Raw genomic sequence first — 8490 nt, 5'->3', positions numbered from 1 at the left:
CTCTGAGGTTCTACGGTAACTTAGGTGCAAGGATGGCATTAGCACTCCTGTCCACAGCACTGGGAGTTTAACTTCAGTTGATTAGCTACCATGACCCCCAACTCATTTTTAGAGTCACCAGGATAGAGCTCCCCACTGTGTAAGTATCACAGGAGCTGACTTTTGTTTTTGCCAGTGGGTGCTCCTCTCTGCCCCCTCCCCACCATGCGAGTGGCAGGTGGGGCCTCGGAGTGGAGCACAGGCAGAACAGGGGGCGGGGACATAGTCTGGGAGCCAGGGTCCACAAAAGATTAATCCAGCCCTGTGGGTGCTGAGCACCCCCTATTTTTTTCAGTGGGTGCTTAAGCCCTGGAGCACCCATGGAATTGGGACTTATGGTAAGTATGATTTGCACTCTTTGTTCCTGGATGTATACATATACATTTACCCATATTAAAACACATACTGTTTGCTTGTGCCCAGCTTACCCAGCGATCCAGATCACTCTTTATCCTCTTCATTATTTACCATTCCCCAATTTTTGTGTCATCTGCAAACTTTATCAGTGATGATCATAATGTCATTTAAAAATATTAAATAGTGTATGGCGAAGATCTAATTCCTGTGGGACCCACTTGAAACACATCCTTTCTACGATTCCCTTTTTGCAATTATATTTTGAGACCTATCAGTTAGCCAGTTTTTAATGTGTGCCAAGTTAATTTTATATAGTTCTAGTTTTTTGATCAAAACGTCATGTGGTACCAAGTCAAATGCATTACATCAACACTATTAACTTTATCAACCAAACTTGTAATCTCATTAAAAAAAAAGACATCAATTTAGTTTGCCAGGATCTGTTTTCCATAAACCATTGTTGACTGGCATTAATTATATTACTCACCTTTAATTCCTTATAAATCAGGTCCCATATCAACTGCTCGATTATTTTGCCTAGGATCGATGCCAGACTGACAGGCCTATAATTACCCAGGTCATCACATTTACCCTTTTAAAATATTGGCACAACATTAGCTTTCTTCCAGTCTCCTGAAAATTCCCTAGTGTTTCAAGACTTATTGAAAATATACATTAATGGTCGAGAGACATTCTCATCCACCTCTTTTAAAACTTATGGATGCAAGTTACCAGGACCTACTGATTTTAAAATGTCTAACTTTAGTAGCTGCTGTTTAACATCCTCCTGAGATACTAGTGCAATGGAAAGAGTGGTATCATATGATATGAATACATCATTTCCCCCCCTCCCCAAACACACCACAGAAATATGTATTGAACACTTCTGCTTTACTATTGATAATTTTATCATTTCCATCTAATAATGGACCAATACAATTGTCAGGATTCTTGTTGTTCCTAATACATGTAAAAAAAACCCCATCCTTTTTATTGTCCTTAACTCTGCTGGCCATAGATTTCTCTTTGTGTCCCTTTGATTCCTTTATCAATTTTCTATAATTCCTAGCTTCTGATTTATATTCATTACTATCAACTATCCCCTTTCTTCCATTTGTTACATATTCCTTTTTACAGCTGTCTTCACTTCTCCGCTAAACCAGGTTGGTTTGTTAACCAATATGGAACAGGACTGCAGTGATGACCCATGCCCTGAATGTTGCCCAAGTTAGAAGAGTGCTAATGCCTTTTTCCAGCCTGCATCAGCCTCAGTCAAACCCTCTGATTCCGCTTCCTCTGGGAAGGAGAGCCTGAGTCAGGGAGAAGGGGGTGGAGAAGCACCCATCACATGGGACATTCCTGAAGGAGAAGTTGCAGGAAATTCCTCTCACTCCCCCCTGCCCAGACATCTATGGAATGACCATGCTGGGCTTGCTCCCTCTGGGAACTGGCCTGCAGTTGCTTCTTGCTTAGAACAGCTGTGCTGAGAGGTTTGCAGTGGCCATTTCCTGTGGCAGCGGCTTTCAGAGTTTTCTCATGGAGGGAGCTGACCTCAGAGCAGAGAGCTCTGGGTCCATCTGCTGCTAGCACGGGCAGGGGCAGGGACAGAGTGGGGGATAGCCAGAACCTCATTGAACAACACTGTCTAGACTACAAAAAGAACAGGAGTACTTGTGGCACCTTAGAGACTAACAAATTTATTAGAGCATAAGCTTTCATGGACTACAGCCCACTTCTTCGGATGGATATGCATCCGAAGAAGTGGGCTGTAGTCCACGAAAGCTTATGCTCTAATAAATTTGTTAGTCTCTAAGGTGCCACAAGTACTCCTGTTCTTTTTGCAGATACAGACTAACATGGCTGCTACTCTGAAAACTGTCTAGACTGAGGTTTGAAGACATGTTAGCTGACTGTGGTTAACCTCAGTACAGCTGGCCACATGCGGTTAATACATTTTAAGTCCAGTGAACACGTATTTAATCCTATCTTTGCCAACTCATAGGTTAAGAACATAAGAACGGCTGCACTGGCTCAGACCAATAACTCGGTATCCTGCCTTCCAACAGTGGCCAGTGCCAGAAGCTTCAGAGGGAACAAACAGAACAGGGCAATTATCAAGTGATCCATCCCATGCTGTCCAATCCCAGCTTCTAGCAGTCAGAGGTTTAGGGACACCCAGAGAATGGGGCTGCCTCCCTGACCATCTTGGCTAGTAGTCATTGATGGACCTGTCCTCCATGAACTTATCGCATTCTTTTTTGAACCCTGTCATATTTTTGGCCTTCACAACATCCCCTGGCAATGAGTTCCACAGGTTGACTGTGCATAGTGTGAAAAAGGACTTCCTTATGTTAGTTTTAAACCTGCTGCCTATTAATTTCATTGGCTGACCTCTGATTCGTGTGGTATGTGAAGGGGTAAATAACACTTTCTTATTTGCTTTCTCCACACCATTTATGATTTTATAGACCTCTATCATATCCCCCTCTGTTGTCTCTTTTCCAAGCTGAATAGTCCCAGCCTTTTTATTTCTCCTCATATGGAAGCTGTTCCATCCTCTTAATCATTTTTGTTGCCCTTCTCTGTACTTTTTCCACTTCTGACATATTTTTTGAGATGGGATTACCAGAACTGCATGCACTATTTGAGGTGTGGGTGTACCATGGATTTATATAGTGACAATATGATATTTTCTCTTCCATTATCTAGCCCTTTCTTAATGGTTCCTAACATTCTGTTAGCTTTTTTGACTGCCGCTGCACATTGAGCAGATGTTTTCAGACAACTATCCATGATGTTCTTGAGTGGTAACAGCTAATTTAGACTCCATCATTTTTATGTATAGATGGGATTATGTTTTCCAATATGCATAACTCTGCATCAACACTGAATTTCATCTGCCATTTTGTTGCCCAGTCACCCAATTTTGTGAGATCCCTTTGTAAATCCTCAGTCTGCTTTGGACTCAACTATCTTGAGTAATTTGGTAATCATCTGCAAACTTTGCCACCTCACTGTTTACCCCTTTTTCCAGATCATTCATGAATATGTTGAACCGCACTGGTCCCACTACAGATCCTTAGGGGACTTCGCTATTTACCTCTCTCCACAGTGAAAACTGACCATTTATTCCTACTCTTTGTTTCCTATCTTTCAACCAGTAACTGATCCATGAGAGGACCTTTCCCCCCATCCCATGACAGTTTTCTTTGCTTAAGAGCCTTTGGTGAGGGATCTTGTGAAAGGCTTTCTGAAAGTCTAAGGGGGGAAGGGATAGCTCAGTGGCTTGAGCGTTGGCCTGTTAAACCCAGGGTTATGAATTCAATCCTTAAGGGGGCCATTTAGGGAACTGGGGTAAAGTTCTGTCTGGGGATTGGTCTTGCTTTGAGCAGGGGGTTGGAGTAGATGACCTCCTGAGGTCCCTTCCAACCCAGATATTCTATGATTCATCCACTGGATCACCCTTGTTTGTAGATATCCTCAAAGAATTTTAGGCATGATTTCCCTTTACAAAAGCTGTGTTGACTCTTCCCCAATATATCGTGTTCCTTTATGTGTCTGATAATTCTGTTCTTTACTATAGTCTCAACCAATTTGCCTGGTACTGAAGTTAGATTTACTGGTCTATAATTGCCAGGGACAGTGCCTCAGATTTGTCACCTAAAAAGAACGGCTCAGGTGTGGGAATCTCCCTCTCGTCCTCTGCAGCGAAGACCAATACAATGAATTTGTTGTTGTTTAAAGGCATCTTACTGAAACCATGCAAGTTAACACATTTTCAACCATCCCTCTTCCCACAGCACAGCCTGGACTGGGAGAAAAGTTCATGCTTAAATACATGGGAGCAGAACTAATGTAGACTGGGTTTAACAGCTTGCAAATGTGCTAGCTAGTTAGCGAGACCCCAGCAGGAAGCATAGGGTTAACCAAGACCAGAAGACTCACTACTAAACCTTTTTCGGTTTAACCTAGGTTAAACCTAGTCCAGACTAGTGCAAAATGGGGTTTGAAAATACTGAAGGTGTGTTAGCTGGCATGGTTTAAAAAGCACAGCCTTTGCACCCAGGGGCCTAGAGGGACCCTGGCCAAACACACAAGGGGAACATAATATTATAGAAATGTAGGGTTGGAAGAGACCTTGAGAGGGCATCTTGTCCAGCCCCTCATGCCGAGGCAGGACCAAGTGTACCAAACAGGGGTTTGTCTAACCCTCCAATGACAGGGATTCACAGACTTTGACTATCCTTATGGTTAGAAAGGTTTTCTAATATCTAACCTAAATCTCCCTTGCTGAAAACTAAGCCGACTCCTTCTTGCCCTATCCTCAATGGACACGGACAACAATTAATCACCGTCTTCTTTATAACAGCCTTTATCATAGCTGAAGACTGCTACAATGTCCCACCTTGGCCTTCTCTTCTCTAGACTCAACATGCCTGATTCTTTCAACCCCTCCTCAGAGGTCAGGTTTTCTAAACCACTGATCATTTGTGTTGCTCTTCTCTGGACTCTCTACAATTTGTCCACATCTTTCTTAAAGTCTGGTGCTCAAAACTGGGCACAGTACTCCAGCTGAGGCCTCCCCACAACAATCAATAAGGATTTTGTTGTTGTTGCTGCTGGTATCAGTGCGGCTCTGTTGGGGCTTTCGCGGGCACAGCTATGTGAGGGAGGATTTGTCATGGTTGTAACTCACAGAGCTACTGGCAAAGCTTTTAAGTGTGGACGAGGCCTAAGTCCCAGTGACTTTCAATGAGCCTTCGGGTTTGAAGTGCCCGAGTCCCTTTTGAGAATGGGACTTAGGCCTGCTCAGCACTTTACTGGTCTAACTCTGGTGGTTGGGGAGGGATTCTTTTACTGTGTTATACTGGTACAACCCCAGGCTAACAGGAATAGCTGGACCAATGTGATGCCCCTTTATAGCAATATAACTGCGTCTACACCGGGGGGAGAGAGCTGGGCGTTGTGCCATTTTAATTATACCAGGATAGTTAAAGCACTACAACTCATGTGTAGACAACTTCTAGGCACTTAGGAGCCTACATATAATTGAAAGTCAGTGGAACACCAGCCTGTAAATCACTTTTGACAGTGCTACCCAAGGACTACATCTGGGGCCAGGCGGATGGTGCCATATGCAGAGAGGGGTTCTACTGCATGACACAACTTGTTATGGGGGGCAGTGGTGAGCACAGTGACCTGGAGCTCAGAAGACGTGGATCCTAGTCCTGGCTTGGCTATGCACCTGCTGGGCGAGTTGCTTCCCCCCTCCATGCCTCAGTTTCCCTATTGTAAAATTGAGCTGATGTGATAGACCTTTCCTGGGCTCCTGAGATACCAGGTGTATCATAGGCAAAAGAGGTTCCTTTCTTATTGAAGCCCTGGGTAAAGCAGCAAACATGCTCTGCTTTGGGGGGATATTTAAAACCTAATGAAGAGATTATTAAAAAATAAAGACAGAGTTTTCCAGAACCAGTTTCCTGCTGGCTCCTCCGGTCTGGTGCTCCCTGGCACCGCTCCACCTCATTAGCACTAATAAGAATTGTCAGATGAGCACAATAAACTTGCAATGCTATTTAGTTAACTGCAGTTCAAACCCGACTGGCGGCTAATAACATCACTCAGCAAAACCACACTGCAGCACCAAAGCCTCTGGCAAGAGAGGACTCCTCTGCCAACTGGAAGCAGAGATCCCTCCATCCCTTTGCTCTGAGGCTCAGGGCACAACCGATTGTCATTACATGACACACTGGTCCATGCATGTCACATGGCCTGTTTGGAGCCTGCTCCAGAACACAGGAGTCTGGTACGGCCGCAAAACACAAGACTTGCACCTTTAGCTCAAGCCAGTATCACCTTCTGGCTTTTGCTCCACAGGTTCCTGGTTCGGTCCCACTCAGGACCACATTAATTGTGAGAATAATTAACCACTGGAATAATTTACCGAGGGCAATGACAGACTCTCCATCCTGGGAGTTTTAAAGGAGATTGGATGCTTTTCTAAAAGGTCTGCTCCGGTTCAAACAGGAGTTAATTCTGCAAAGTCCCAGGGCTTGTGCTATATCAGAGGTCAGACTAGATGAGCACAGTGATCCCTTCTGCCACAAGAATCTAAGAAGATGGCAGTCACTGCACTGCCCTTTGGTGACCACCCTCTTTCATTCATGTTGGCACCTAGGGTGAGATCCACAAAGGTGCCTACATCCAACATTTAGGCACACTAAGATTCTCAAAGCCACTGCTCAGCTGTCTCCTAATCCTGGAGGCACCTCAACTCCCCCAGCGCCTGAGTTTCCATGGGTGGGCATATGAAAAACTGTCTAAGTCCTGGCACTGCCAAACAGGGCCAGCGCAACCCATTAGGCGACCTAAGCGGTTGCCTAGGTCACTACAATTTGGGGGCAGCGACCACGGCGGTATTTCGGCGGCGGGACCTTCCGCTGCCTCTGTGGGGGGCAGCATTTTGGGGCGGGACCTTCCGCCGCCTAAGGCGGCAGAAAAGCTGGCGGTGCTCCTGCTGCCAAACTGCCTGGAGCCCTGGCTGCCACCTAAGCCCCAGTAGGGTCCTTGAACTAGGTGTTCCGCTGCCAGTCTCTCCTGCAGGGCCTGGTCTGGTACGCATGCTCTGAGCACACCTAACCTGCACAAAAGACAGCCAGAGATGACCAGATCAGGAATTTTTCAAGGCAAGGATGTGCCCTAGAAGTTGAACAGCAGAGCCTGGTGGTTAGGGCAGGCCCTTGGGATGTAGGAGACCCCTTTCAAGCCCCTGCTCCAGTATTACATTTTTCATACAAAGGGGAACAGCTTCAGCAGGAGAGCTGGTGAGCACATCACTCCGGAACAGCCGCTGGCCTGGGGGCTCAGGCACTCAGCTGGGAGATCCAAGTCCCTGCTCCAAAGGAGGCAGAGCAGGAATTTGAACACAGCTTTCCCACAACCCAGGAGAGTGCCCGAACCACTGGGCTGCCAGCTACAGCGGGGGATGTCCTTGCCCATACACTGGCCTAAGCACCCAGCTCCAGCCAAAGGTCCGTGGCTGTGAATCCTGAGCAGAGCTAGGCACTAAACCCCTTTGATGGGTGGAGGACCTCTCTCCTTAGGCCTTATCCCCCACAGTGTGCTGGCTTCTGTGAAGCCCTTTCTTAGGTGCCTACAAACCCCGCTGCGGCGAGTCTCAGAGCCCAGGCCCACTGACTCAGGCTCATGCTATGGGCCTAGGAACAGCCATGCAGCCTGCAGGGCCCAGGCTCGGCAACCCGCCGAAGGGGTAGGTCTCAGACCACGGGCTCCAGCCCAAGTGGGAACATTGACACTGCTATTTGTAGCCCCATAGCACAGGACTGAGTCAGCTGACCCGAGTTCTGAGCCTCTCTGCCAAAGCGGTGGCGGTTGTGCACCGTGGACATCCCTAACTGTCTGTGTATGGTACGGGAGGGCCTTACTCAGTTTCATGGTACAGGGGAGCCAGGAGGCCTCACTCGGGTGCATAGTACAGGGAGGCCGGCGGGGCCTCACTCGGGTTCAGGATTCCACTAGGCAGCAGAGCACCAGACGTAGGTGCTGCAACATCTCAGTCCCTTTGTGGGTCTAGCCCCTAGTGCCTGGGCTCAGAGAGGACCAGCTCAGCTAGGAGACATGACTGTCAGTGCAAGGGGGGCAGAGTCCTCTAGTAGGGTTACCATACGTCCGGTTTTTCCCGGACACGTCCGGCTTTTAGGCAATCAAACCCCCATCCGGGGGGAATTGCCAAAAAGCCGAACATGTCCAGGAAAAATACCGTCTGGGCACTTCCCCTCCCGCGGCTGCTCTGCGAGTCCTCCCCTCTCAAACTTCGGCTCTGTTTAAGAGCCAAGCTGCCCGAGCCAGCTCTCCCGGCTTCGGGCAGCCCCCCTTGCCTCCAGACCCCAGCCGCCAGCTGGGCACTTCTCCTCCACGGCTCCAGCTGCTCTGCTCCGGCGGCTGGGGTCCGGAGGCAAGGGGGGCTGCCCGAAGCCGGTAGTGCTGGCTCGGGCAGCTTGGCTCTTAAACAGAGCCGAAGTTTGAGAGGGGAGGACTCGCAGAGCAGCCGCGGGAGGGGAAGTGCCCAGACGG

This window comes from Trachemys scripta, chromosome 16 (genome assembly GCF_013100865.1).
Source record: "Trachemys scripta elegans isolate TJP31775 chromosome 16, CAS_Tse_1.0, whole genome shotgun sequence".
Lineage (NCBI taxonomy): Eukaryota > Metazoa > Chordata > Testudines > Emydidae > Trachemys > Trachemys scripta.
Note: the sequence above shows the minus strand (reverse complement) of the source record.